Here is a 23,331-nt window from a genome sequence, read left to right on the forward strand (position 1 = left end):
ATTTTTAACCATTTAACGAATTAGCATAACCGAATTAAAGTTTAACAGTTAAGGTTTAACGAAATAACATTACCGAATTAAATTTTAACGAATTAAAAGTAAAGGAATTAAAGTTTAACGAATTAAAGTTGACAAGTTAAAGTAAATGAATCGTAACGGAAATATAAACTAATTTTATAGATTTAACGAGTGGAAGTTAGGTTTTTGATGAAAAATGATAAATTATATTTTATAAAAGTTTTATTTAGTTTAAAAATGATTTTATTTTATTTATTATGATTTTTAAATAATTTATTTGATTTTTGATACTAAATAAAATGGGTTAAAAACAATTAACAAAAACTGACGTATTGACCTAGGTTCGAACCCGGGTCTGTTGCTTAGCAGACCAAGAGCTTAACCATTAGACCAGTTGTTTGTTTTGGTTTAACGCAGAAATAAAACGGGCTGGGTAAGGATAATTTTTAAAAAAAATTATATTTTGAATGTAATTTACAAGGCATCCCCTTGAAGTTTAATGTTTCTTTTAAATCATATTTAAACTATAATTACCATTTAAATCTTGGATAAAAGTTATATAACTTGAGTACTTATCATTTTATACCCGAAAGTTAGCGAATTGCCTAAACATAAAAACTTTGAATCCAGGAGTTTTATTAATTGATCTACGATAATAGAAAACGAACGAACGGAAACTTAACCCCGTGAATATTTTACTAATGATAAAATAATACATACAATACATCGAAACAACACAACGGGTCGGTTTAACGAATTTAAATACGTAAAGCAATAACGAATTCCACGTAAACACATGCAACGAAACTTGAGATTAATAACAGAATTATATATATATATATATATATATATATATATATATATATATATATATATATATATATATATATATATATATATATATATATATATATATATATATATATATATATAAACCACAACCGAAAATTCGAAATGGGTCATGTTTTCAGGTTTGAAAAGTAACGATTGGTACACTACATCACTTCCACCACCATCAACACCCACCACCTCATCCGCCACAGACCACTACCATCGCTAGCCGCTGCCACCGTTACACCACCCACTACTGCCAATAACCACCACATTGCGACCTCCATTAACCATCATTATCGCTTTGGCCACCACCACCATCGCCGTCGCCGCCACCCACCACCACCGTTTGCCACCTTCACTGTTACCGCCACCACCCACCTCCAACAACCATTATCTAATGTTGCCCACCGCCGCCAACCACCAACACCCCCCACCATCGCCTTCGCCACGACTGCCACCTATCTCCCACCACCACTGCCACTCATTACCATTTTAATTTTACTTTTCTTCTTTTCTTGTCCACCAAGCAATGCAAAGTATAATTCATTCATTTTCATGTGGTAACCAAACATCTCATTGAAATTGTAATAGCTCATTCCATTCCTTTGTTCATTCCATTACCACGTCCATTTCATTTCTTTCGTCTATTTCATTACTTCATACCAAACAGACCCTCATAACAGATAAACATTACTATAAAATAAGTAGAAGAATAGCAGTGAATTTAAGATGTCATAGCAAAATTTGTATCTATATACAAATTTCGCTATGGAATTTTAAGCTAAGCCAACGAGCTTTAGCTCAGACGGTATTGGAGGAAAAGTAAAGAGTTTGGTTGGAGTCCACAAGATTCCAAGTTCGAATTTGATCCAACCAAGTTTTACCGCATTGGGTTTTCGGGTGGCAGGTTTTCTCCGAAACAGTAGATGTTAGGCTTGGGTTACCCAACGCTGTCTAAAATCGCAAGTGTATAGTGTCACCTTTTGCCATTGGATTGCCCTAGATAGTTGGGCTTTATTCGTTGAATGCTTAATAAAATTAGTAGCTAAAATAGTGGTTACCCTTTTGTAACAAATTGTCGCAAATATGTTTATGCAGTATATAGAAAAACAATTTTTGACGAAATGATTTGTTACAAATTTAACCGCAGAAAATACCAATTTTAGCCATGTTTACAAACTATTATCACATAAATCATGCTACCCAAGTTCAACGATTTTGATAGCAACGATCATCTCAACTTTAAAAAAGTTTGATATGACTTGCGTAATTACGCCCTGCTTGCGGTGCGCGCATATAATGTATATATGTGTGAACCCTCGGGTGGGCAAAAGTAAAATTGCACTAATTTTGACGTTATTTTACTAATCTCGTGAAAATAACGTTAAAAGTGGCGGAAGGTTAATCAGGCATCATGTGGTGGCGTTGATAGCCGAAAGACAAGGGCACATGCACCGATCAGCCGGTGTCCCGATGATTGAGTGCTATGTGCCTTATGTCCAAGGCTTGATGCAAAACTACTATCGAGCCGGGGGTCTCACCGGAAGCAGCCTCTCTATCCCTATGGGATAGAGGTAAGGCTGTCTACATCTTACCCTCCTCAGACCCTACCATAGCATTGCTATTGGTGGGATATACTGAGTACGATGATGATGATGACGACGACTTGCGTAATTATAATAACCTAATAATTTTATGGTATTTGTTGCATGTTTTTCTATGACAACTACTTATGCAATGATTCATATAAGTCAAAACTCAAAAGAAATATCGAAGTAGAGGTGTTCAATGAATCGGATTTTAAATATTTGAATTCTAAATTTTTAAAGTTGGATTCGAACTTGAAATAGATTCAACAAAGTTGATTCAATTTGAATTCACCAATCAGTTGTTATTCTAATTTCAAAACCACTACAACTTTGAGTGTTTTAACAACAATATTCAAACTGGTAACCTCTGATTATATGTTATTAGCAATAGATAACTATATTTATTAATAATAAAATATGACAAACTTTCTATTTTTAGTATTAAAAACTTAAGAGACTTATGTAATTTACTTTTTATTATAAATATATAAGCGTACATGTGTAGGGTTGATTTCAAATAAGAAGTTTCATTTTTGTAGAAATGCCAGGAAGAAAGACATTTTGGTCAACCATCTACATTTTAAAAACCTACATATATCTTCACTCACCATCTATATCTCAAAACCCAAGATCTCAAAAAACACCACCATGCACCGCCACTACTCCACTGCCCACTACTAGCACAATCACAACCTATTTCGCTGCCCGTTGCCACCCAACTACTGTTGCACCCACCTCCTGCTCGCCAAAAAAACGCACCTCTTGCTCATCGGAAAAAACACAGCCAACCACTGCCGCACCCACGTTTTTCTTGCCTCACCAACCACTTACATCCACCGTCTTTACCCACCTTTTTCTAGCTAAAAATCCACCTGTAACGAGCTCCAGTTCCCAAAAGTTGTTAAATTTGTTTTTATGTTGGTTCCGCTATTGGAAAACTGGACTCGTATTACGTGTAATAAAAAATACACAAAACATAATAAAAGGGATGTAAACGAGATTGTACATTTGAATAATATCTACTGAATTTATCAGCATCAAAATAGAAGGGATGGAAACGAGATTATATTTATATATTATGAATATATCAATGTCAAAATACGACAGATACAACGATTACATTTGAAAGAAATAAAGCTAAAGGAACTTCATAAATACTATCACAACCACAAATTCTATAGTAAGCACCCGGGAAACCAAACATCTCTAATTTCTATAATATGATTCCCTTAAGCTATTCTTGCATGAAGACATGAAGCTTGGACCGAAATGTGTCAAACCGCAAGGAAGAAAACCTTTTTTGTTAGAAGATCTATAACCTGAATGGTAGTTGCTAAGACTCTTAGGTAACACCATATCTTAGATGAAATGCAGGTTAATCTCAAGATGTTTTGTACGCTGATGGAACACTAGTTGACTAATAGCTAAGTAGCATAAATGCTGCTACACCACAATGTTGGTTAACTAGTAAGAGGAATCCATAACTTGTGAAGCAGGGAACTGATGCAGCGAAGATTAGTAGAACGTGAGCAATAGCATGATACTCTACCACAATGCAAGAGCGAGAAACTATGTGTTGTTTCTTGGAACTCCAATTGATGAGTTTGAGAGCCAAAACACATAATAAAATATAGTCTATATACAATTATCTAGGAAATCGATTGAATCAAGATCTCCATAAGCATTAATAGTCATAGTAGAAGATGTGTGAATACCCGAGTAGTCAAAATATGAGATTTAGTATAGAATTTCAAAAATATTAAAACACAACCATGGTAGTATTAATCAAAACAAAAATGCATCAAAGTTTATCTTCACCAATGTGATACAAAAGCTTAGCCTTGAAAGGCCATTAGGATGTTACTAGCACTTGGCTTAATAATAATTCACTAAACTAAACAAAGTATAAAGTGTACAATGAACGATGAAACGTTCTCAAACGACGAAAACTAACCATTACTGTTTTAGAATGAGACGTGGCGTGTGTGGATGGAAGTGTCAGATGCATAGTTCCCCCACTATTTATAGGCAAGTTTCTAGGTGAACATAGTCATGCCAAAGGGTTGGAATAGGCATGCCATTATCTATGCTCCCTTTGAGTCTTGTACAATCTAATGTGACACTTTTGAGACCATGATTGCGACATTTAGGAAACTTTCCGGCCCACTCGTGTTGATCTAGAGATGCGGCCGTCACATCCTTTATAACATCCCAAGCAAACAATGTCAGGATATTGCTCGCTTTACTTCTGATGGGTTGCCTATCTAGGAACTCATGGTTTTGTTTTCATCCGACAAATTGCTCGCCTAGGAACTTGTCATGTTTAATCTTTGGTACGGAAATATTGGAGTGGCACGACCATACCCATGGGTGTGCACAACCACGCCTGACCAAACTTGGTCGATTTCTTCATTTTTCGTCTAACTCTCTTCACTTCTTAGTCCGTTACGACCCTAGCCCTTCTCAACCCGCTTACCCACCCAAACACACACACACACACACATATGTTTGTATGTGTGCGCATGTGCACGCACGTGTGTATATAAAAAGGCTGCTAGCAAGATGCTCAAGAACTATGAAAACCTGCGGAATCAAAGTTACATTATAAGTTCCAGTATAAGATGTATATTTATTCTTATTTTTTTTACCTATAAGAACGACTTCACCTTAATTTTTTTAAACAACAATTTTCTTACTAACTAAAATAACATCTTATCTAATAATTGCAATAATTTAAATTAACTATCATATTTACAAGAGCAAACATCATAACACTGAACTAATAGATTATGGGTCTTTTAAAGGATTATTATTGCCATAGATTTGTTGTTAGATGCTTTCTTATTTTCTTATAACCCAACTTATTCTATGAAACAATAAAGAATATGTCAAAAATTTATAATAAGCATATAAGTAGGACTTGAGTAACTAACAAAATCTTAGTTAATCTATGGTATTTGGGAGCATGCTTTTATATGACAAACACTTGTAAGATTATGAAAGATTGTTCTAAGCCATCTCTGGCTATTCATACACGTCAAAAGTAATGTCAAAATTCCACAAATAAAGCAATGAATGATTAGAAAGCGGCATTGAAATTGAAATGAATCTATGCAGATTTGTAGATAGGTAAACTAGTTATTGTATTTCATATACACACCCATTACAAGTTGTTTTAAAATGAAAAGTAACACTAACTTTCTCGTTCTACATCTTCTACTTTTCCTCTATTTTACACAAAAAGAAAACTAAATATTTTAATGTCTTATTTGATTCTTTTAATTGAGACTCCTTTATTGTTAAAAAGGGTCCAAATTTTTTTTTCCTTTCATATACATCAATATACCGTTAAAATTGTAGACTGTATTGCTTTTCGTGTATTCTTCTCGTATCCGCCATTGAGATGGATTTTTAATAGATCAGGAATCTCGAACGCATATATAAGACGCATTCCGCGTCAACTACTAACAAATTGCCATTTCACAACCGCAATATAACAAGATATTAGAACATGTTCTACCGATTCTTTTTTCGCCTTCACATAACTGGCACCAATTAATATCATTAATGACTTTCCTTTTGTAAAGTGCGTCCGATGTTGCAATCCGTCCTATTCGCTTTCCATCTCAATACATTGATCTTTAATGAAGCCCGTTTGTTCCAATCCAAATTGAAAGCCGAAGGGTTAGAATGGTTGTTGCAGTAATAAAGTCGCGTGATTTTATGGTTAATTTTTCATCACTCTCTAGTTCCCAACTCAAATTGTCTTCATAATCGGCCAATATCATGCCCGCATTTTCTTTCAACAAATCAGTAAGGGACACGCTACAGCCGTTAGGGCTTCATCGATTTTCGAGATATTATTCCAAGCACTAAAGGGGATGGCTTTAGCGAGGATCAGGCAGATACCTCTAGCATTAAAATGAATGCTAGTAGGTTCCGTTCCGTCTTGAATCTCACATAACAATCCAAGACCGAGCCCCCGCTTTTTTGTCGGCCACCACTTGAACCCAGCTTACCCAATGTACTTCTCTTTCTTTCACCGAACTTCCTCAAAGAAAGTGTCTCCTTATTCTTTTAAATTGGTCAATTATCAATGTTAGAGGTTTGTACAATAAGAAAAGGTAGCAGGTAATGCATCAAGAAACATCCTAAAAAGTAATAATTGGCCCCCTCCTAAACTTCACTATAATAAGTGACACATTTTAAACCTTAAATTGTGTACTTTCTAGCTCATGGAATCTTTGAAGCCCTCTCTGATCAATAATGTGAACAAATTCCATAGAATCTTTGAAGCCTCTCTGATCAATAATGTGAACAAATTCATAAAAGAGCATTTCCATTTAGTCCAAAACCCCAAATCTTTATTTGAGAAACATTAATTTCTAACTTTGGCCTAGAACTTTTATCATATATTTCCGAAACATTAGGGGTTGTTTGGGATAGCTTATTTTCATCAACTTAAAACTTATTAATTTTTTTAAAAGTAATAAGATGTTTGGGATTGCTTTTAATGTGAGAGGGAAAAGCCATAAGGAGTTTTCATAAGGAATCCCAAACACCCCCTAAGTTGTTTGCTTCTTGGATCGTATCTATTTACAAGCACACCTGCTAATGCTCTCAATCACTTTAATGCGTGTTTTCCTTCTTAGTACGGTTGCGAAGATGCAAGTAAGCAGTTATTCGTCTATAAGTTTACTTCAAACTTTGAAATAGCATTAAGGATCGATGGAGGCCATGTCTTCATATAAGAGAAAGATAATCCTTCTTACACTTAATAGACACAATAGCTTTTTTACACACGTACGAGCATGCATTCGCACGTACAAATACACTGGAAAGAGTTAATGAGAAACCTATTTCACTAATAAAATATAAACCCATCTCAACCATTTATCACGATTGATCAAAATTATAATCAATATGTGTGTAATTCAATACATACATGTAAAAACAAAATTATGTGAAACAATAGAATTATCATCGTGCTTTTCATGTTCTTCATGTTTATGTTAAGGTATATTGATTTTCATTAATCCTAACTATTGTCTTTTGGTCACTACCGGTCTCAACTAACGAATTGGCTGCTGACGGTCCCAACTTTTAACATATTTGTTCATATTGGTTCGCGACTAACAGAATCCTAATGTCGTTAGTTTCAGTTTGCCGGAAAAGCGTTTTGGCCAGAAAAGTCAATTTTTTTCCCCGAAAACTCAACATTTTCGTCCCAAACATCTTGGTCACTTTGTATCGGACCTTTAGGAACCTTTTTCTAGTGAAAGCCCCAATTATTGAGGTCATCAGAAACCCTAGAACCATCGTCGGAATCGGTTTATGGTGCTCAAGTGGTGGTAGTTGGTTGGCGGTGAGTCAACTGGTGGTGGTTGCGGTGTTCAGGTGGTGTTTTCCGGTAACAAAATTGACTTTTCCGACCAAAAACATTTTTCCGACGACCTGAAACTAATGGCATTAGGATTCTGTTAGTCGCAGACCATTAGGAACAGATACGTTAAAAATTGGGACCGCCGGTATCCAATTCATTAGTTGTGACCGACAGTGACCAAAAGGCAATAGTTGGGATTAATAAAAACCAATATACCTTATGTTAACAGAATTACATATATGTAATACAAAAATTGTCATTGCGCGATTCGCACTCGTCGTGTGCAACATGATCATCATTATTCGTATTCACAGAATATCAGGTTTGTAATAGCACAATTACATAAATGTAATACGAAAGTATATGCATACATATAATAAGAAAGTTATATATGGGTAAATAATAGAAAATACATAGCTGTATTATCAGCCAAAACCATTTATAAAAATTCAAATATTTTGATTATATGTGTTGCCAAACACCCAAAGTAAATATGTTCCGACCTTGCATGGTGTTGTCTAGGAAATATTTGTGAAGATATTTGGAGAAGTTTGAAGTTCATGTTTTAGAAAACAAGTGTGAAGTAATTAAATGTATATCACGTGGTATGAAAAATATTTTTGGTCAAAAGAGAGAAAGAAATTGTGAGTTTCATAGTTATCCCTAACACTTTCAAACTTTTGTTTTCTAAAATATGAACTTCAAACTTCTCCAAATATATATCTTCTCAAATATTTCCTAGACAATACCATGAAGTAGATGTTGAGTTCTTGTAGGTGCGTGATCAAATCAGACGATTTTTTGTTAGATAATTGAAAATGTGAGATAGTAATCTCCAACTCGACCTGTGTCTTCTATCACCGCATGATAAGATATGAGATAGCATATCAAACTCGACCCATTTGACCACCGCACGATAAGATAAACCTATGAGTGTTTCCCTTAATTGCATGATGGAATTTATGATGTTGTACATTAAATAAAAAAGACATAAACACAAATTAGTCACATATGGGTGTAAAGTAATTAAATGTATATCACAAGATATGAATAATATTTGGGTCAAAAGAAGTAAAGAAATTGTGAGTTTCATAGTTATCCCTAACATTTCAAATTAAGCATGCTTGTTTTAACAAATAAAATAAGTAATAATTTAAAATAAAACACATTCGACAATGAAGAATTGTTAAGCAAGCAAAATGAAGTATTGCGTTGGACCATGTGATTATGTGGGGACAGTGGGAAGCAGTAAGCACCCACGCTCACTGCGACACAGTGATCGAGCCGGTGAAACATATTAGCCAATTGCGAACTAAGTTGGTATGACGCAGCCCACACTCACCCTTGGTGCATGGCACCACAATCGATTCATATGTGTTTTTTTTACTTGTTTATTATTATATACTAAAATAATATGAACATTAAATACTTAAATGTATAGATAAGCCGATTGCGAACTAGGTGTGCATAAATGTTTTGAACGAAAGAAGTTACACAAACTGTGTACATAAATGTATAAGGTGAGGTTTAGGCGAAAGTCTCCAATTTTCAACAAGGATGCCCAAACGAAAGTAGGGTTCGGGAGAAAGTACACTAGGTAAGCGAAAGTCAATACTCGTATTGGCCAAGCTTGGCTTCGGGATTTTTCAATGCTCGGTTTCCGACGTCAAAGTTTTCGGGCCAGGATCGGTCATTCAGTCATTCGGTCAAATAAATAAAATGCATTATCACTATCATAGTATAAAAGTACATCGTTAAATTTCAATAAAATAAAAGGTCATATTAAATAAAAAAGAAAGAGTTGGCCGACTGTTGTTGTCTTGTTGAAGCCTGTCAGGTGAGGGTTGTGATCGTGAGGCACTGGTTTAAACCTTGAGGCAAACTATCGAACGGCCAAAGGCCATGAGATGAGGTAAAGGTCGTACTCATCCATTTAATAGAAACATAAGTATATTAGTCGGTTTTGCTTTTTTTTATTTAATTTTTATTTAGCTATTATGTTTAATAATGTTAATTGAGTTGGGCTTATTGACCCATCCAATGAATAATTTTGGGCTTTATTTTTATAATCTAAATATATGTAATTATTGACCAACTTATAATGTTTGTTAGTAATTTTTTTTCTTTTTTAAAGCTTTTTATATAATAATATCTATAATATTCTTGCAAAAGATTGTCACATTTAATGAAAATCAGTTAATTAAAAAATAAAAGAAAAAGATTATCATCTTTGGTGAAGTACTACACAATTTTTTTTCAAACTTATTTCAAAATATAACTTTTAGAAGACAGTTGAAGCTTTTATTTTTCAAAAGTAGAACAATATAATTTCTTTTAGTCAACTATATGAATCAATGATGCTAATTTCGCTTTAGCATTTACTTTTACATTTTACATTCAACTTTATACACTTTGTTAAGGCCAGTCGTATAAAAAGCAATGTTTTGAAACACAGATCGATCTGACAGGAAACCGCTAGGCATCCTGGTTCGGTTCGCACCTATTTGCCCATTTTCTAAAAGAAATGTTTTAAAACCTGGCTCAATCTGACCAGAAACCAATAGGCATCCCGAGATAAGACGTTTGTTAAATTATAAATGTTCAATATACTGGGAATCGAACCCAGGCAAGCACCCACACAAATGCTTAATGAATGCACTACTAAACCAACCAACCAACCAACCAAGCCCGATTCTTATTTTTCTACATGAAACATCAATCCCATATACATAAATCCGACATATTCTATCTTACAATTCTTGTTGGTGCTATCATGTAACTTTAAATTAATACAATATATCTTTTTTGATACTTGTATAATATATTATAACATTAATAATTTATCTTTTGAATTACATCGAAACAGAAGGCAAGCGTGCAACAAGCTGCGTCGCTACCCCAAAATATGTTGTTTGTGGGAATTGAATTCACTACCTTGCTATTATAATATTTATGGTTTATCAACTATTATTTCTTTATCATTGCAATGAAAGGATATATGAATTAATGGCTCGACGTTGATTAATTCATTGATGCCTGCATATTTTATATATTTATATTATTTATGGCATAAATCCTATTTTTATAGGGATGTTGGATTATAATAATTCAAATTTTTGTTTCATTTGCTGGCGCTAAGCCGAATTTTAAAAATGTATTACAACAATTTGAACTTTGGACTTATTGGCCACCAAGAAGCTTTAAACTAGCAGGGTAAGAATCCGTTAGTTTTTTATTATGTGGATGAGGGCGTGCACGATGATATAACAAAAATAGTGGCGTGGACTACTTATGTTATAAAAAAAGTTTAATAAAAAATAAATTTTTCTAGCTTAAATAAACGAACCGAACCACTTTTTTAAATAAAAATAAACAAGCCGAACTACTTTTCTAACCAAAATAACAAACCGAGCTAATTTTTTAACATGAAAAAAACAAACCGAACTACTTGTCTAACAAAAATAAATCAACTGAACAACTTTATACACACACACGTATATATATATATATATATAATATTTTTTTATATTATTTATGACATTATCCGGTTTAATGTCCGATTCAATGTCCAGTCTGACCTGTTACCCGGTAAGACCTTTAAGTCGTTGTAAGGTCCAGGGTTGAAAACATTTAAAAAAAAGTACTTCTCTAGTTCTCTTCATAAGTTCACATGTAATATGAAAACATATAGTGTAAAACCCATAGCACTTCTTGTTCTCTATAAAAGGAAGGCCAAAACATTGCAAACCCATCATTTATCACACTCCCCTCAAAATCCTCTCATTCTTCAACCACACACACCTCTGCTACTACCCCAATAATAACCAAAAAATAAAACATCAAACCAAACATATTCATACATTCAGCAACATTCACAAGGTTCAAACACAATCCTAAATCCTCACGGATCATACTCTAACTCATGTGTTTTGTATGTTCTTTTTTCGCCCGAATGGTATGCCGGTTTGAGTACTCAACTGTGTCATCTCATCTTCATCAATATCATCAACAAAGACTTCCATATGAGACTAACATATTCACCTTCAACTTCCCATCATCACCACTGCAAGTTATCATCTTCATTTCTTAGCTTCTTTCAACTCACAACTCCTTCATCATCATGTGTTAATAATAATATTAATAATATTCACAAGAAACCCTTATGGATAACTGCATCAGCCACTCATAAACCAAAGATTGCAGTGATCATGGGCCCCACCGGTGCCGGAAAATCAGGTTTATCAATTGACCTTGCAACTAGGGTTTTAGACAACTCTGAGATTATTAATTGTGATAAAATGCAAGTGTACAAAGGGCTTGATATCACCACTAACAAAATCACAATGCAAGAGCGGCTCGGGGTCCCGCACCATCTTCTCGGGGAGATTGACCCGGCGGGACCCACGTTTACTCCTTTGGATTTTCGAGAACTCGTGCCCGAAATAATATCTGACGTAGCGTCACGTGGCGGGTTGCCTCTTGTTGTGGGTGGGTCCAATTCGTTAATTTACTCACTTGTTACACAACGGTACGACCTGAGATATGACGTGTTTAATGGGCCTCACCCGTACCCGGTTAGCCCCGAGCTTCGGTACGATTGTTGTTTTATTTGGGTTGACGTGTGTGAACCGGTTTTAAATCAGTACTTATCGAAGCGGGTGGACGAGATGTTGAATTCGGGTATGTTTGAGGAGTTAGTGGAGTTTTTTCGGTCCGGGGAACATAAGCGAGTTAACCCGGAGGGTATAGGTCAGGCTATCGGGATACCAGAGTTCGAGAAATATTTTAACGAATTCCCAGGTTTTCGTAGAGTGGACGATACGGATCCCGAGTCGGAAGTGGAGGCATTTAATGAGGCTATAAAAAGGATTAAAGTCAACACATGTCAGTTGGCTAAGAGACAAGTGAATAAAATTCTACGGTTGAGGGATGCCGGGTGGGATTTAAAGAGAGTAGACGCTTCGGAGGCGTTTAGAACCCGTATGATGGCGGGTTCAAGCGGGGCAAAGGTGGCAGAAATATGGGAAAAACAGGTGGTGAAACCAAGCATAAATATCATGAAACAGTTCATGTACTAGATTTCTTTTTTCTGATGCTTTTTATTTTTTCCTTTATTTTTTTTTGTGTTTTTTACTTACTTTAAAGGTGTGAGTTCTTTATGTTTCGAGTGTTTGAATATGGGTTAAGTAGGTTAGTACCTGGGCTCTTACCAATTTTGAAGCAATAGGAAGGTTTTTTAGTTTTTGGGGTTAGATTTGTTATTAATAGGAAAGAGGAAAATAGTTTTATTTCATTAATAAAAATATTACATGATATCAGTAACAGAAAATAAATTGTTTATTGGATTACATCGAAACAGAAGGCAAGCGGGCAACAAGCTGCGCCATTACCCCTTTTTGAATCGCAAAACCCAATCTTTTAAAAACTATATTTGTTGATCTTGGAGTCATAACATTACTATGCATGACCCGCTGAACACGGGTAAAGGGAACTTGGAATTAAAGTAAACAAATGTCAAATAATAATGTAAAGGGAACTTTTTTTTTTTTTGGTGGTGTGAAAGGGCATATTTGGACGCATTCTTTAGTGATTATTTCACTACTTGACACAATTTCAAATCAACAATATATTTTAGAACAGTTTACAGGTGAACTCAAAGTGACTTTGTTGGTATAACGATTATCAAGAGGATAGATAACTTACAGTTTGTGTTAGGCAAAAGTGATTCAATATGTTTTCATGGAAAACCGGCAAAAGGAAAATTCGAATTCAACTTTTTAAAAAAACTTACCACCTCACAACTCTTGAAGCTTCAAATAATTGCATAGATTTGAAATCTCCAATATTTTATCTAAAAAAGTAATTGCATTGCAAGCTGGGATATGATAGTTTAGGCTTTAGAGTTTGAGAAAAAGAATATGACATGTTACAGTTTTATTAATTAATAAAATTAAAAAAAATATGAAACTTTAAAAATTATTTTGAAGTGACGATAATTTTTTATTTGGGATATGATGCAAGTTACAAATGATATATATATATATATATATATATATGAAGGTTATGGTGTTCCCTTTATATTTGAGTAGCATCACAAATGTTTAAAACTTTACACACTTATTAACAAATTAAGTAGATAACAGAAAATAAAAACAATTACACAATTACTAAAAATATTTAAAAAAAAAAACCACTTTACACCCTAATTAAGGTTTCCTCCATTGTGAAATCATGGGTTTAAGTCATAAAAGAAAGAATTTTGCAAGTATCCTTACATGATCAAGAGTTTTGGCTGTTTGGGAAAACAAAATACAAACTTACTAAAAGTTTTCACAGTAGAAAATAAAATTGATAAGATTTATGTGTTATATATGAATACAATATTATGCATGAACAAGTTATTTCGCATTCTTAATTACATAAATATGGATTTATCTATATAATATATATATATATATATATATATATATATATTAAACGGTAAATAAGAATTTATATAATTATACTAAATATTTTCATGGTTTAAGGTTTAAATGTTTTATTTTGTAGGGTGGTGTAGATAGGTAGTATGTGACAAGGTAGCTAGCTATGGGAATAGTGGTCCAACGTCCTAAATGCCTAATGCTATGTTGGTCATTACCCATTATTATGACCTACCCTTGTTTTCCTCAAAACTTCAACCGTGAGTTTAGGGAATGACACCATGTCTTTTTCCCTCCTATACCCTATGCCCATTCTTCAATTATCATTATGTTTCTTTTAGATTATTTGAATAGTTGACGGATATTATTGGATTATCTTTATTTTTTTTTTGGGTATGATTCGCGTATCATCTTCAGAAGCCAACTCATCATAGATGAGAAAATACAATGGCATAACCTAGGAGTCTTAACACCCCTATAATTTGTCACAATTAGAAATTGAATCCAACACCTCTCCTATTTAATGAGTTTTCGGATGCTTCATGTAAGTTAGTTGAGTTAGGGATTGTTAGGCCTCGTTTTGTATATTTTAAGTCTTTTGCATTGTTAGATAGTTTTGGACTTATCTTGTAAAAAATATTGGGCCTAAGGCCATATTGTACATAAACGCATTGGGTACTATATGAATGAAACTAGTCTCATGCATGTTTTCCTATAAATAGGAAACATGTCATGAGACAAACAAGCTTTTATTCAAATCTTATCTTCTACTTACTCTCTCTAGTTTTCTCTCACAAAAGCCGAAAATAATCAACCAAGATCCGAGACCAAGGTGACTCGGTGTGATATTCCGCTAGCACCGTGTTTGGTTGATCCAAGATGGTTGTTAAATCCACCCTTTCGGGACCTACAATTGGTATCAGAGCTTCGGTTAACTAGTTGAGGTTTTGGATTACAACCTTGGGTTTTGATCTTGTGTAAGTGTTTTAAACAAGTTGTTGTTCGAACAAGTGGACTCACGGTTAGTCTACAGAAAATCTTCAAAAATTAACAAAAACATTCAGGTAAAAGAACAAGAAAATTGCCTAAAAGGTGTTCTTGGTTGTTAATCGCAAAGTATAAATGTGTTCTTGTGAAGTTTCTTGTGATTTCTGGTTTTAAAGTTAGTTAAATTTGTGATTTTTGTCTGTCATTCGCATGTACCAAAAGGTGGTTGTACTTACCTTTGACAAAGACTGACAAGTTAGGTATAATACAAAACAGTTTCCAAGAAATATTGCTTCTAGAAAGTCAAAAGAAATCACATAAAAGGTATTTGCTTCGCACAAAGTATTCGCTTCGCATGAAAGTATTCACTTCCGCATTAAAAGTAATCGCACTACAAAAAATTCTCATTGTATCCAAATTTGATTCGCATAGAAAACAATTCGCATCGATCTTGTGCGATTTGTTTTCCAGAAACAATTCGCATCGCATTACATGCGAACTGTTTGAAATTTGTTTTCTATTCGCATCCTTTGCGACTCGTTTGTTCTGTCCTTGTGTAATTTCAACTTTTGAAGCCTCTTGGTGATTAGAACCTGTTTGCAACCATGTCTACCGATTCAGAATTGTTGAAAAGCTACCTGTTGCTTGAGAATCAAGCGGGAACCATAACCAAACCTCCAAAGCTCATGACCTTAGAGGATAACTCTGTTGATTTCAAATGGAGGTTCATTAACTTTATTTCGATGACTGATTCAGCTTTGATGAGATGCTTTGAGGTTGGTCATCATATTCCTATGTCCAATACTCCCACTGGTCCTAAAAAAAACCAGTTGAGAGTTATGATGAAGATGATAAGACTTTGGTGGAACAAGATAAGAGAGCTTTTCTTACTCCCATGGTGTGCCTGTCAAATGAAATTACTAAGACTCTTCGAGTGCACATTATTGCAAAAGGTTTGTGGGATGGTTTGGTTGAGAAGATTGAAGGGAATGCAGAAATCAAAGACAGCAAAGGAACAATTTCGAAGGAAGAATTTAATATGTTCAATCACTGTCAAGGTGAGAGTATGGGTGACTTAATCAAAAGATTTGAGAAATTGTTGGCACGAGTGAGAGCTGCAGAAGTAAGTATCATGAATTCAGAAGTCAATCACAAGCTTATGAACTCTCTGCCATACCCATGGAGCACCACCACTTTCACCATCAAGAGAACCATGAATCTGAATGCTATTTCAACCACAGATTTAATCTCAACAATTAAATCTTTTGAATTGGATGAGCAGATGAGAATAAGTAATCATCTGAGTTCTCTGAATCAAGCGGGAATTAACACTGGTTCTACAACGTCTACTGCTTTTATTAGCAAATCTTAGCAAAATATGTATCCGGTGACCACTCCCAAGTATGCTTCAACAGTGCCTCCACAGAAAACTACATTCATTTCCACTGGAAGTTCGTCAGTACCATCCGGCTCAAGTTCAATACAAGATATTGTGAAGAAAGCAGTAGAACAAGCTCTAAAAGCTCATGGGATCAATCCATCCTCAAAGAATCAGTTGAGAGAGCCTGTAACTGATCTAGATCTTGTGATTACATCGATTCTCATGTTGATTAGATATACGATTAGGTTAGCTTTACGTTAGTGTGTGTTGTGTGTGTGTTGAGAGGACAAATGGACAAAGTAACGAGAGAGAATCAAGGATAAATCAGAACTCTTATATTTTGAATCGATTACAGGGGTATATATATAGGAAGATGACCCTATTCGTTAAACTTAACTTAACGAATAGGTCATACATTACAAATACCTTAACGAATAAACATGCTAATTCTTTAATACATTAAGTGATAGGGAATGGCCCTCATTCGTTATCTCATTCGTTAAAACAGGGTTAATGAATGAGCTTACATTTAGACGAATGTGTTACATTCGTTACGGGGCAACGAATGTAACTTACAATATAGCGAATGGCCTTTTAACCATATTTACATTATAACCCCTATACATTAATCTATTACATTAATAACCCTGATAAAGATCGAGACGTACAAAACATGTATTAACAAACTCCCCCTCATCTCGAGCTCTTTATCTCTTATCTCCGGAACATCTTGGTCTTCCAGTCAACGCAACCATGAATCTTGTATGCATAACAAACTCTAACAACCTTCTGAAATTGCATAGCAAGCTCGTAGTCACTTACGTTAGCAAACCTGATCTGACTAGTAAATAGTGCATCATTGTCAGACTCAGATAAGTTAACCAGCCACATTGGGTCAATCACACGTATCGTCTTCGTGTTAGAACCGTGACCATATACTATAACCGCTTCACCTGTATGATTGTCGTAATACCAATAATTAAATGAGGTGAACAAACTCTGAGGAAATGTCTTCATTGGAACCCTCTTCATCGTCTTTGGCGGCTTTACCTTTAAAATTAACTTTCTCCAGCCTGTGCGAGTATCAATCTCATCAATGTACTCATGAGTAGGCACCTGTGGCTTGAAGAACTTGAAACCAATACGGGTTTCATGTAATAACTGCTTATAGAACCAACTAGCCCACTTATCGTCTCCGCGATTCACGAATGGTCGATTAGCTAGTGTTCTCACATCCCATCTAGGCATAAATAAGATATTGTGTGGGCGTTTGAAATAATAAATACCATGCTCCCACTTAACGATATATACCTTAAGATCTGAATCATACTGCCATGCCACCAAATCACCTCTCACATCTTTAGCTGGCTCGTACTTCTTCATTTGGTATGCCGATGCTCGAGCCTTTTCAACTTTGACTTCTTCTCGTTTGTGATAACGAAAAGTCTCGATCATCTTGTTCATCTTTGCAACATTATGTTCAAATATACCATCCAAAGCACGTTTACGCTTCTTATCAGTAACAGAGACATCACTTGTTTCAGCAGCTTTAAATTTATCTTTTTCTTCCCGCAAACGACGTTCTGCTGCATCAAAGTGCTCAGTAGTGAAAAATGGAATACCTGAGTCGTTGGTATTGTTGTTGGTATAGAACTCTGGGTACTCCTCAACAGTAACGTCTTCAACTTATACTTCTTCAAATCAGGCACATTCTCGTGAGGATTGCCTGTATTATCACTCTCTTCCATTTCAACATCCACATCCACACTCTTTCCCAACACATCCACCTCTTCTTCATTTAGATCCAGAAGCAAGAAAATTTGTTCTTTTGTTAATGAGTGATCAAAATTCACCTTCTTTGATCTCATCTGTATTCACCATACTGTACACAACTCCATCCATTCCTACAAACAGAAGCATGTTAGCCGGTATAACATCTATTGGCTTGGTTCTCATGTAATCTTTGTATGGAACAATCTGTAGATTACTAGCTTAAGCCCACCACCAACACTTGCATCAGTCTTATTACCCACCGACAGTGTGGAACTTCTGCCCGGTTGCTGATCTACCCCACCCCCTGCACCATCTTGATCATCTTCCTCATTCTTTAATTTCTTCAATTCATCTTCTTTACAAGTTAACTGAAGAATGATCTCATCCTGTTTATCCAATCTCTCCCCCTGAGCAGCAATCAGGGCTCAAAGTTCCCTGTTTTCACGTTGAGTGAACTGGATATGCCGCAACAAATTCATTTGGGCTAACTCATGAGCAGCTCTATCTGCTTGCATTTGAGTATACTGTAAATGCAACAGATTCATCATGTGAAACCATTGAGCTTGGGGAGCCATAAGATAGAAATTCGGATGCACCGGTTGCATAGGACCCTGAGGACGACTGAATGACATAAAGGAATGCTCAGGTCTTGGCAACATTGTCGGAGTAACAGGAGTAGTTCTCTTTGGTGTAGGCATCCGTGCCAATACAGTTTGTAATATGTCTCCAAAATGAGGATCAGGCCTCACAGTAGTAGCGAAAATCAGAGTTGGAGGCATTAGAGAAGTAGGCATCTGCACAGGTGTTGGAGAACGGGGAAAATCTGTAATAGGAGTAGGAGTAGGCGATCGTGGAATTCTCTGTTGAACTTGAGAAGTAGTAGCAGGAATAATTGAAGCAGAAACAACAGTAGATGGTACAAATGGTTGACTCGGTATATCTATGCCCGAACCCCTTCTAACTCGTTGTTTCTTGGGTTTCTCCCCTTATTCCATCATCGGTTCTTTTCCTTTAAGATTACGCTTTTGTTCATAACTTAACTCGGCTTGTGGTCCAGGACCACCATCACCACCATCATCACCACCATTTCCACCACCACCACTTTCACGTTCAGAATCGGAGTCATCAAGAATCCAACGATCATTAGGTGGTGCAATATAATCAATATTCACCAAGTGACCAATCAAACGCTTGAATTTTGGTCTATCTGCAAGACTCTGACCTCGATACGATACGTCTTATGGTCTACTCATCCATATGCTTTAACTTCATCACATCATCCTGATCTTTAATCAACTCAGGTTGGAGATCATTGATTATCATTTGGAGGAATCTTGGATACATTAAAAACTTATGGCGGCTCGTCAAGTTCTCCTTCAAATGATAATAAACCATTTCAGAGAAGTTAAATGGTTTATTCAACACCAAGGCAACAAAAGCATATTGCAACATGGCTCGAAATTTGTCAAATCCACCTCTTCGTCCACCAAGACAGTGTATCAATACATGTAACAAGTACTTGTATTGTTCACATAAATTAGCCTTTTTGTACATGGACCTCCCCAGATCACCATTATACTTTACACGGCTGAATAACCCTCTAATCAAATCTTTATCGAACTCACATGGATCGTCAGTTGAATCAATAAAGGCCAACGAGTCTCGAATAATATCAACATCGATCACCACTTGCTTTTCTTGAATAACAGCCTCGATCTGATTCTCTGCTTCATTCAATCGAGCTGTATCCCAGAACGCATGTATAATCTTCTGATAGACCACAGTGCGAGTGGATATGGCCTTGTAAATTCTTGATCGGATCAAGAAACTGACCATCCCACCAAAAATCGGTGTATCTTCAAATTGTGGATCGAGATATGCACAGATGTTATGACTTTCACTCCAAGATAAAAGTACTGGTGCATGTTCAGGTCCAGCTTCAGCAGGGTTAACCATTGGATTTTGCTCTGGAGCAGAATTTTGAACGTTTTCGTCAGCCATTTCTGTTAAAAATAACCAACATTAATAAAATTTACAATATTCAATACGGATTAACAAAGAGTTATCTCATTCGTTAAAATATTTAGACGAATGAGACATTCGTTATACATTATAATTTTCATTCGTTGCCTTTAACGAATGAAACATATTCGTTAATATTAATTGTTTCCATTCGTTACCTTTAACGAATGAGACATATTCGTTAACAAATGTTATACGAATGAGCTATAACTATCTAACGAATCAATCCTGATTCGTTATCCCTCAATCGTTACTAACTTAAATAATCATTCGTTAACAAATTTAACGAATCTGATAAGTCATTCGTTATATAAGTAACGAATCACCAATTGACTTATCAGAGGTCAAAATTAACTTGATTTTGACTAAGGAGAGTCATCAACGATGAACATCATCGTTTCAATAAGTAGATAACTTATGAATTTAAACAATCTTTCCTAACCAAGAAGATCGATAATTGTGTTACTACATTAATGTATATCATTTGCTCGATAATCGATTCAATTATGTAATATAATCGATGCTAACTATTTGGTTAACATGCAAATATCAACTAAATCCATAAACCCTTAAATCTCCAAAGAAAATCTACACAAATCATATGTAAGAAATCACCAGTACCTGTAGAAATCACTGATGTTAACCAATTGGTCTAATAAACACATATTAGATTTTAGGAAAAATTTGCAAGAGTTTGGTTAGGTAGATGGTGAAATAGGAAATGGCGAATGGAAGGTCATTCGTCTGTCATTGGGATTATAAACCCAATAATTTCACACAACCCGAGGTCATTCGTTCAAATTTTGAACTAACGAATGGCCTCATTCGTTAACTTATGATCCAGATTCGTTAAGATTTTAAACAAAAAGGTCTCTCATTCGTTAAACTTTAACGATCATTCGTTAAACTTTAACAATCATACGTTATTCGTTAATGTTTCAAACGAATGAGAGTGTCATTCGTTAATATATTAACGAATGATAAATTAAATTCATTCCATTCGTTAAGGATTACACGAATGTCTTCCATTCGTTATGCACATCGTTATGATTAAATAACGAATGGATTTACATTCGTTAAACCAATTAACGAATCACCATGTTTCCCTTAGCGAATGAGATACAAATCTCTTAAGGAATTAAATAATATTTAAAACCAATTTAGGGTTTTAAACAAAGAATTAAATATTCAATTAAATCCAAATTAGGTTTTAATTGTATACATTAAAAATACCCGATCACCATTGATCGGCAATTCTTAATTTTAAGTGGATTTTTATGTTAAAAACACAACTGATACCAGTTGTAAGTTACGTTAAGCATACCCGATCATCCAAGGATCGGTAAAGTTCAAATTAAAATGGATTTTACGTAAAAAAAAACACAACTGATACCAGTTGTAAATACATTAAACCCGATTAACTTAAAACCTTATAGGGATCAATTCTTTTCCTTTTCTTTTTGAATTATTCGCTAGGTTGGTAAATCGTAACTAAAGTAGAATTGAAAAAGAAATAAAAATCTTTTTGGAATTTTTTTTAAATCATATTCAGATAACTAATAACAAAAAACACTAAACGACTAAACTATTAAAGTAGTACATATTTTTGTGAGTTGAGCAGGGAATCATATTGACGAAAATGTCACTAAGTAACACTTCAATTTCGATGATTATTATACACGTAACCCAACGATGATTGAAGATATAATTATCCTCTTAAACTTTTCACAGACTTGTCGGAAACTTTACGATATGCTTTAATTTGGTTCAATTAGGCACAAAACCATATGAGGACCCCATCAATCAGATATAACATTTCTATCTCTTATACAGTGAATATCATATGTACGTTTTTCTTTGATTTTCCAAATTTTGATTAACTGTGACTCATGCAAAAATAATAAAAGAAAAATAAAGCAGAATGTCAAAATTTTCCCTTAAGATCGGTATTACTACACGCAGATTAAGTTCCATTTCAACCAAATAAAAAGATAAAAATAAGTTGAAGTTGCATAAAATCTTAACTCTCAATTCGGATAATCCCGTATTATCGCGCGGAGAAAGTCAAGATTTTATTTGAAACACCAAGAAAATAAAGCAGAATGCTCAAATATTAACCCTCAGGTCGGATAATGTTATCGCGCAGGAGAGGATCCAATATTTGAATAAAAATAAAGAAAAAATAAAGTTGAATTTCTTTGCAAAATAAAATAAAAACAAAGCAGAATTTTCTTCAAAAATGAAATCATGCACACGCAGTAATCATTTTGATTTTTGACTTTTCTTTAAATTAGATATAGTATCAATCTTTCAAGATGTAATTCCACTAGGTTCGGCATTCATTATCTTTATATCTTATCAGTTCCTATATAGTCTGTCAAGCCTATCTTTGCATATCATATTGCTGGCCTTACGGTAGTTTTTAATCTAGTTTATCCATGTACTAGATCGATCCCGTTAATGTACTATCATTTTCCCTTTTTGCTTCAAAACTCAATTTGAGGGGCATTTTTCATTGTTTTTGAAATTTTTCAATATTTGAATGTTTTTGGAGTTTTTAAATTTTTAAATTTCTCTGTACAAACAGAAAACACAATATTTTTGGATTTTATATTTTCTCCCCCTAAAAACAACAAAAAATCGAAACAAAACAAGAAAGAAAATGATTTAACCAAGCTTTTGAATATCTTGTAAAGTTTTTAAACCATTTATACTCAGCAGATATTGAAAACGTGTTTTGTCAAATGCTTTGGTATAAAGATCAGCCCTTTGAAAATCCGTGTGAATTTTATCAATTGATATTAATTTCTTTTCAAAAAAATCACGTATGAAGTGATAACGGATTTCAATATGTTTGGTTTTCGAATGGTGAACCGGATTTTTGGTGATTGAAATTGCAGCAGAATTATCAATATAAATGGG

At 34.6% G+C, this 23,331-nt stretch overlaps 1 pseudogene; it reads left to right on the forward strand.

Moving 5' to 3' along the window:
- Positions 1–11,846: 11,846 nt before the first annotated feature.
- On the forward strand, positions 11,847–12,902 carry LOC143619124 (adenylate isopentenyltransferase pseudogene; annotated as a pseudogene).
- The last annotated feature ends 10,429 nt before the right edge of the window (positions 12,903–23,331 follow it).

The sequence above is a fragment of the Bidens hawaiensis genome, unplaced genomic scaffold (assembly GCF_021521415.1).
Source record: "Bidens hawaiensis isolate Kalapana, Puna unplaced genomic scaffold, B.hawaiensis_p1.1 tig00002414_1, whole genome shotgun sequence".
Lineage (NCBI taxonomy): Eukaryota > Viridiplantae > Streptophyta > Magnoliopsida > Asterales > Asteraceae > Bidens > Bidens hawaiensis.